Source organism: Dasypus novemcinctus, chromosome 29 (genome assembly GCF_030445035.2).
Source record: "Dasypus novemcinctus isolate mDasNov1 chromosome 29, mDasNov1.1.hap2, whole genome shotgun sequence".
Taxonomy (NCBI): Eukaryota; Metazoa; Chordata; class Mammalia; order Cingulata; family Dasypodidae; genus Dasypus; species Dasypus novemcinctus.
The window spans coordinates 40,493,710-40,501,778 of NC_080701.1; the positions used below are offsets into that span (position 1 = coordinate 40,493,710).

General features: G+C 48.0%; 1 pseudogene; it reads left to right on the plus strand.

The window, feature by feature from the left end:
- Positions 1-6,133: 6,133 nt before the first annotated feature.
- LOC131276551 (serine/threonine-protein kinase pim-3 pseudogene) lies at positions 6,134-7,781 on the plus strand (annotated as a pseudogene).
- Positions 7,782-8,069: the final 288 nt, after the last annotated feature.

An 8,069-nucleotide genomic window follows, 5' to 3' on the forward strand; every position in this document is an offset into this window, starting at 1 on the left:
TCTTTTAGGTAAGTAACATTTCCAGGAAGTCATCAGGGTAATGGGTATTCAAACGGGAAGTGTAGAAGAATATTTGCAAGTGTTAAAAACTTTGTTGAAAGCTAGTGGGGTGCCTGTAAAAAGTTGTGAGTTAATTGAATTGTTTGCTTTAATACAAAAGCATTGTGGTTGGTTTCAGCCTCAGGGGCATAATGTTTTAAATTTGAAACAGTGGAGATGTGTAATGAAAGCTTTACAGAGAGCAAATCAAAGAGGGGAATCCATTCCTTTTATCTGTGTGAGTTTTGTGCCAGCAAATTACTGCCACCTTATGTCCTTTACAATCAGAGGAAGATGACAAAGAAGAAATTACTATATTTTCAAAACCCATAGACAAACAGAAAGTGGAGGGCCATTTGAAAGAAATAAATTCTGAGCCAAAAAGGCAGAGGAGAGACTCCTGGCTTTATGCCTAGTCCTAGTACTAACCCTTTTATAGTTAAGAAAATAACTGTCTACTCTAATGAAATATGCAGTCTCCATATATCATCCAGGTCTTTTTTTTTTTTTTTTTTAGATTTATTTTTATTTATTTAATTCCCCTCCCCTTTCCCGGTTGTCTGTTTTCTGTGTCTTTTTGCTGCGTCTTGTTTCTTTGTCCGCTTCTGTTGTCGTCAGCGGCACAGGAAGTGTGGGCGGCGCCATTCCTCGGCAGGCTGCTCCCTCCTTCGCGCTGGGCGGCTCTCCTCATGGGTGCACTCCTGGCGTGTGGGGCTCCCCTACGCGGGGGAAACCCCTGTGTGGCACGGCACTCCTTGCGCGCATCAGCACTGCGCATGGGCCAGCTCCACACGGGTCAAGGAGGCCCGGGGCTTGAACCGCGGACCTCCCATGTGGTAGATGGACGCCCTAACCACTGGGCCAAGTCCGTTTCCCATCATCCAGGTCTTTATCCTAGCTTATATACAGTTCAACCTAATGCACCTGTTGAGCCAGCAATTATGGCTGCCCCAGTATCAACACCTGGAATCTTTTCAGATATAGCAGATGCTTTACCCTATGTTAAAAAGATAGTTGTGGGTAGGAGGCAAGATGGCGTCTGAGTGAGTGCACCTTATAATCTCTCCTGCAAAGAAGCGGCTAAGTAGGGTTGGAGTCCTGCTGGACCAGTCTGTTTTGGGTGTTTGAAGGGAAGGAGGTGTCTGGACATTGATTTGGTGGGATGGTGACAGAGGAGATTCTTGGAAGAGATAGAATTTTGGGTCTCTTTCATGGAGGTCGGGGTTGTGAGTGGGACCCTTCCCCCTGGGGCTGGCAGCCCGGTGGCAGTGATTCCTGGAGGCTTTGCTTTGCTGGGGAATTCCCAAGCCCTGAGCAGACTGTTTTGGGGGCGTGCATGGTGGGAGGTGTCTGGAAGTCAATTTGGTGAGAAAGTGACGGAGGAGATTCTTGCAAGAGGTGGAATTTTGGGTTTCTGATTCAGGGGTCAGAGGTTCTGGCTGGAGCCCCTCCCCCTAGGGCTGGCGGCTGGGCCGTGGTGATCCCTGGTATCTTTGTTGTGTGGGGTGTTCCTAAACCTGAGCAGGCTGTTTTGGGGGCTTGCATGGCAGGAGGTGACTGGATGTCAATTTGGTGAGACAGTGACAGAAGAGATTCTTGCAAGAGGTGGAACTTTCAGTTTCTGACATGGAGGTCAGAAGTTTTAGGAGGAAACCTTCCACCTAGGGCTGGCAGCCTGTCTGGGGTGGTCCCTGATCTCTTTGTAGTGCAGCAGCACACCCAGCAGGCTGTTTCAGGGGCTTGCAGGGCAGGAGGTGTCTGGATGTCGATTTGGTGAGACAGTGACAGAAGAGAATCTTGTAAGAGGTGAAATTTTGGGTTTCTGACACAGAGGTCAGAGTTTGCAGGTGAGTCCCCTCTCCCTAGGGCTGGTGCCCAGCTGCAGGGATCCCTGAAGGCTGTGTTGCACTGCAGTGCTCCCAGGCCCCCTGTTAGCTGGATGCATGGTTCCCAGGTCTGTGTCCCCTAAACCCTGGTGGCCCACACTCCAGAGACTCACACACCTTGAGTCTGCAATATCAAAGGCTTCCCATCATTGAATCCACCACACACACACAATGAGGTCCACTGAGGTCTTTGATTATCCTAGCCCTCAGCATTTCTGTTTTTGTTTTTTTTTTCTTGTTCTTTTTTTGTCTTGGTTGCTAATATTGCATTATTTCCTGGTCTTTTCTCCCATTTTATCCCCCAAGGTCCTTTTTTGTTTATTTAGGTTTTTTTTCTCCTTTTCTTTTTCTTGCTTGTTTCCCTCCCTTTTCTTTGCCCACCCTCTTTTTTCTTTTCTCTCTTTTTCTTCTTATTTTATTATATTTAATTTATATAATAGGAGCTGCAGGGAGCACTTCACATTTGTGTTTCCTCATCCTCCATTTCCTCTTTTCTGTGTGAATTGATTTTGGCCACCTACACTATCCGCTTTCCCCCACATCTTGTTATCCTCCATCATCTACTGGCTCCCTTACAGTCCATCTCCCTTTCTTTGGCCCCCAAATTGTCTGACTTTTAATTTGTAATACCTTTGTTCTGTTTTCTGTCTTTTATCCAATCTTTTTTTTAATTTATGCCTTGAGTTTTATTAAATGCCTGAATCCTGCCTCTTTTTCTGTTCCCAGTTCTGACAAAGTGATAATAACTAGCTGAAAATGCAAATCCAAGCGATCTAGCAAAGCGACCCTACCAAAACACGTTAAAAAATGATTTGGGGTAAAGCCCTTAACTCCTTCCTCTTGGCCTCCATCCCTCTCCTGATTCATTTTCTTCCTGTCCTCTGGTCGTGAAGTCACCTTCCAACTCCCCACTCCACCACACACACCCTACCCCCATTTCTTGATTCCAACCCCTGTTCTTGCACATTGCTTAACCACTATCAGAGAATGATGGCTCATGCACCTGCCTGAGAAACTTCCCAAACCGGGCCTCCCAGCTCTCTCCAGGATCGCACAGCTCACACCCACTGGGGTAACTCCGGAATGCAAAGCTATCCAATCTTGATATTATGGTCTTTCTTTTCTCTTTCCCTCTCTCATTAAAACACTGGCTTTTTAATTCATACTCTATTCCTCCCATATTCAGTTGACTGTCTCATTATAGATACTCTATTTACTGCTATAACTCAACACAACTTACATGAGTCTAATATCCATTCTCCCAGATCTCACATTTATGCTCTGTTAACATTTATTACCAATATTACATTACACACTTTCTTTTCTTACTCATTTTGTTTTCCCTGGCCCTAATATTTTCTTTCAAAGTGAACTTAGCCAGCAACAAGAACACAGAATAAGAAGAACAAAGTGACAAAGTGAAGACATAGCACTTATGCAAGAACAACTAATTAATCCCCAAGACTAGACAAAGAAGCTAAGGAACTGATTAAACCCGTCAAGATAAAATGACCAGACAGCAACAAAAAACTACAAACCAAACCAGTAATCAGGAAAACATGGTTGAATCCAATGAACAAACTAAAAACTAGGAAGAGGAGTGGAACATTGGACAAGTAATCAAAGATCTCAAAACACATATTAAAGACCAACTTAATGAAGTAAAGGAAGAGATTAACAATATGAAGAAAACACTTGGAAAGGAAATTGCAGACATATGCAAAAAGATAACAGATATGATGGGGATAAACGCCACAGTTCAATAAATCAAAAATATACTCTCAGCAAATAGCAGCAGATTAGAAGAGGCAGAGGAGAGAGAATTAGCGACCTGGAAGACAATATATCTGAAATCAAACAGATAGTAGAATTGATCGATAAAAAGATAGAAAAAATCCAGCTAGGACTTAGGGACCTGAATGACAATGCAAAACACACAAACATACGTATTTAGGCATGCCAGAAGGAGCAGAGGAGGGAAAAGGGACAGAAGGAGTCTTGGAGGAAATAATGGCTGAAAACTTCCCAAATCTACTGAGAGAGATGGATGTACATGTCAAGGAAGCACAATGCACCCCAAACCATAAATCTCAACAGACCCACCCCAAGACATATACTTGTCAAATTATCCAATGCTCAAGACAAAGAGAAAATTCTAAAAGCAGCAAGAGAAAAGAAAACCATCACATACAAGGGAGGCTCCATAAGATTAAATGCTGATTTCTCATCTGAAACCATGGAGGCAAGAAGGCAGTGGTATGATATAGTCAAGGTATTAAAAGAAAAAAAAATTTCCAACCATGAATACTCTATCCAGCTAAACTAGCACTCAAAAATGATGGAGAGCTCAAAATATTTGCAGATTAACAGAAACTGAAAGAGTATGCCAACAAGAAACTTCCCCGTCAAGAAATTCTAAAGGGAGTTCTGCAGGAAGAAAGGAAAAAACAGGACAGGCAGAGTTGGAGGAGAGTGTAAGAGCAACAAAAAAGACAAAAAGAGAAGAAAAAACAAACAAAATATGACAAACACAAGTCCAATTAGAATATGGCTAACTTAAATAATTCCTTGCAAGTAATAACACTGAATGTCAATGGATTAAACTCACCTATCAAAAGACTCAGACTGGGAGACTGAATAAGGAAATATGGCCCATCTATATGCTGTCTACAAGAAACACATCTTAGACCCAGAGACTCATGGAGGTTGAAAGTTAATGGTTGGAAAAAAATCATAGAAGCAAACAATAACCAAAAAAAGGCAGGAGTAGCTATATTAATATCAGACAAAATAGACTTTAAATGCGAAACAATTGTGAGAGACAAAGAAGGATACTACATATTAGTGAAAGGGACAATCTCTCAAGAAGAATGAACAATCATAAATATTTATGCTCCTAACAAGGGTGCCTCCAAATATGTGAGGCAAATGCTGGAAAAACTAAGTGAAAAAATAGATGCATCTACAATTACAGTGGGGGATTTTAATACACCACTCTCAATTCTGGACAGAATATCTCAAAAGAGAATCATTAAAGAAACAAAATATTTGAACAGTATATTAGAGGAGCTGGATCTAATAGACATATACAGATCATTATACCCAAACACAGCAGGATATACATTTTTCTCAAGTGCACATGGATTATTCTCCAAGACAGACCATATGCTAGGCCACAAAGAAAGGTTTAATGAATTCAGAAAGATTGAAATCATACAAAACAATATCTCTGACCACAGTGGAGTGAAGCTGGAAATCTGCAAGGGCCAGAGCACCAGATTTCACACCAAGATATGGAAATTAAACAACACACTCATAGAAAAACAGTGGGTCAAAGAGGAATCTCAAAAGAAATTAATAACTACCTTGAAACTAATGGAAATGATAACACAACATACCAAAACTTATGGGATGCAGCAAAAGTAGTACTGAGAGGGAAATTTATAGCCATAAATTCATACATCAAAAAAGAAGAAAGAGCTAAAATTGAAGAACTAGCTGCACATTTGGAGGAATTAGTAAAAAAAAAAACAAAGTAACCCCACAGGAAGAAGAAAGAAAGAAACAACAAAGATAAGAGCAGAACTAAATGAAATAGAAAATAAGAAAGCACTTGAAAAGATAAAACCAAGAGATGGTTCTTTGAGAAGATCAATAAAATTGACAAACCCTTAGCTAGACAAACAAAGAAAAAAAGACAGAAGATGTGAATACACAAAATAAGAAATGAGAAGGGAGATATCACCACTGACCCGACAGAAATAAAGACTATCATAAGAGGATACTTTGAAAAACTATATTCCAACAAAAATGATGATTCAGAGGAAATGGACAAATTCCTAGAAACACATAAGCAGCCTATATTGATGAAAGAAGAAATTGATGATCTCAACAAACCAATCACAAGTAAAGAGATAGAATCAGTCATTAAAAACCTCCCAACTAAGAAGAGCCCAGGGCCAGATGGCTTCACAGGTGAATTCTACAAAACATTCCAGAAAGAACTAACACCAATCCTGCTGAAATACTTCCAAAAAGTCGAAACAGAAGGAATATTGCCTAACTCATTCTATGATGCCAACATTACCCTACTACCAAAGCCAAACAAAGACAAGTAAAGAAAGGAAAATTACAGACCAATTTCTCTAATGAACCTAGATGCAAAAATCCTCAACAAAATACTTGGAAACCGGTGTGAGCGGCTCGGCGACTGCGCGGCTCCGCGGCTCGACCCAGGCGGACTGCGCCGCGCGACGGCCCCCGCCCCGAGCGCGCCGGCGGGTCTCGGCGCTCGGAGGCCGACCCCCGCGGGGCCCCCCGCCCGCCCGCGCCGCCCGCCGTGCGCCCGGGGCTCGGGGGCGCCGCCTGCGCGCCGAGGCGGGGAGCCGGGCCCGCCCCGCCGCCCGCGATGCTGCTCTCCAAGTTCGGCTCGCTGGCGCACCTCTGCGGGCCCGGCGGCGTGGACCACCTCCCGGTGAAGATCCTGCAGCCCGCCAAGGCGGAGAAGGAGAGTTTCGAGAAGGCGTACCAGGTCGGCGCCGTGCTGGGCAGCGGCGGCTTCGGCACCGTCTACGCGGGCAGCCGCCTCGCCGACGGGCTCCCGGTCGCCGTGAAGCACGTGGTGAGGGAGCGAGTGACCGAGTGGGGCAGCGTCGGCGGCGCGACCGTGCCCCTCGAGGTGGTGCTGCTGCGCAAGGTGGGCGCGGCGGGCGGCGCGCGCGGCGTCGTCCGCCTGCTCGACTGGTTCGAGCGGCCCGACGGCTTCCTGCTGGTGCTGGAGCGGCCCGAGCCGGCGCAGGACCTCTTCGACTTCATCACGGAGCGGGGCGCGCTCGACGAGCCGCTGGCGCGCCGCTTCTTCGCGCAGGTGCTGGCCGCCGTGCGCCACTGCCACGGCTGCCGGGTGGTGCACCGCGACATCAAGGACGAGAACCTGCTGGTGGACCTGCGCTCGGGCGAGCTCAAACTCATCGACTTCGGCTCGGGCGCGCTGCTCAAGGACACGGTCTACACTGATTTCGATGGCACCAGGGTGTACAGCCCCCCGGAGTGGATCCGCTGCCATCGCTACCACGGGCGCTCGGCCACCGTGTGGTCCCTGGGCGTGCTGCTGTACGACATGGTCTGCGGGGACGTCCCCTTCGAGCGGGACGACGAGATCCTTCACGGCCGCCTCTTTTTCCGGAGGAGGGTCTCCCCAGAGTGCCAGCAGCTCATAGAGTGGTGTCTGTCTCTGCGGCCCTCCGAGCGGCCCACCCTCGACCAGATTGCCGCCCACCCCTGGGTGCTGGGAGCAGACGGGGGCGCCCTGGAGAGCTGCGACCTGCGGCTCTGCGCCCTGCACCCCGACGACGGCTCCAGCACCACCTCCAGCAGCGAGAGCTTGTGAGGCCGCAGGGGTGCGCGGCCCGCCTGGCCTGGCCCTCTGCGGGCTGTGTCCGGCCTGCGGGCAGCAGTGGCCTCGGTTTCCCTTGCTTTGAGTGCCTTTTCAAACGCTGCTCCACGGGACTTGGCGTTTCAAGCTCCGTCTGTCCAAAGACGGCTAGGCTGAGGGGCAGGGGGTCGTCCCCGGCCCGGCCTCGGCGACCCCACGTGACCTGTGTGGGCTGTCACTGCACCCCCCGGGGCCGGGCCGCGCCCTCGAGCTGGCTGTCGGGGTGTGCTTCGCACAAGCAATGCAACGCGAGGCCCCTGCAGCGCCCGCTGCCCGTATTTGTGGTGTGGTCCTTGCGGAGGGCGCCCGGGCTATTTATTGGTTTAATTTATTTGTTGAGGCTGCTCCCCGAGCAGCGCCCCTCGGGTCCCTGGGTGCGGGAGGGAGGGTGGCTGGCGCGGCGGCGGCCCGCAGGCCTGGGGGCTGTACTTGGTGTGCGCGCGTCTGCACGGCTGACTGGACAGGAGCGGGTGCCTCTGCCGTGTGCCACGCCGGGGGGGGGGGGGGGGGTGGCGGGTTTTAAATTATTGATCTTGTACAGTCTGCTTGTTGGCTCTGGGAGCTGGGGAGGGGACAGAGCCTCGAGCCTTTAATTTATTTTAGCAGCTGGGCGTCTGTGCCCCGGTGATAGGCACCGTGGGTGGGGGTTTCTCTCATTTCGGAAGTGTGAAACGTACGGAAGATCCTATTTTTTTATACAGGCATTTCAA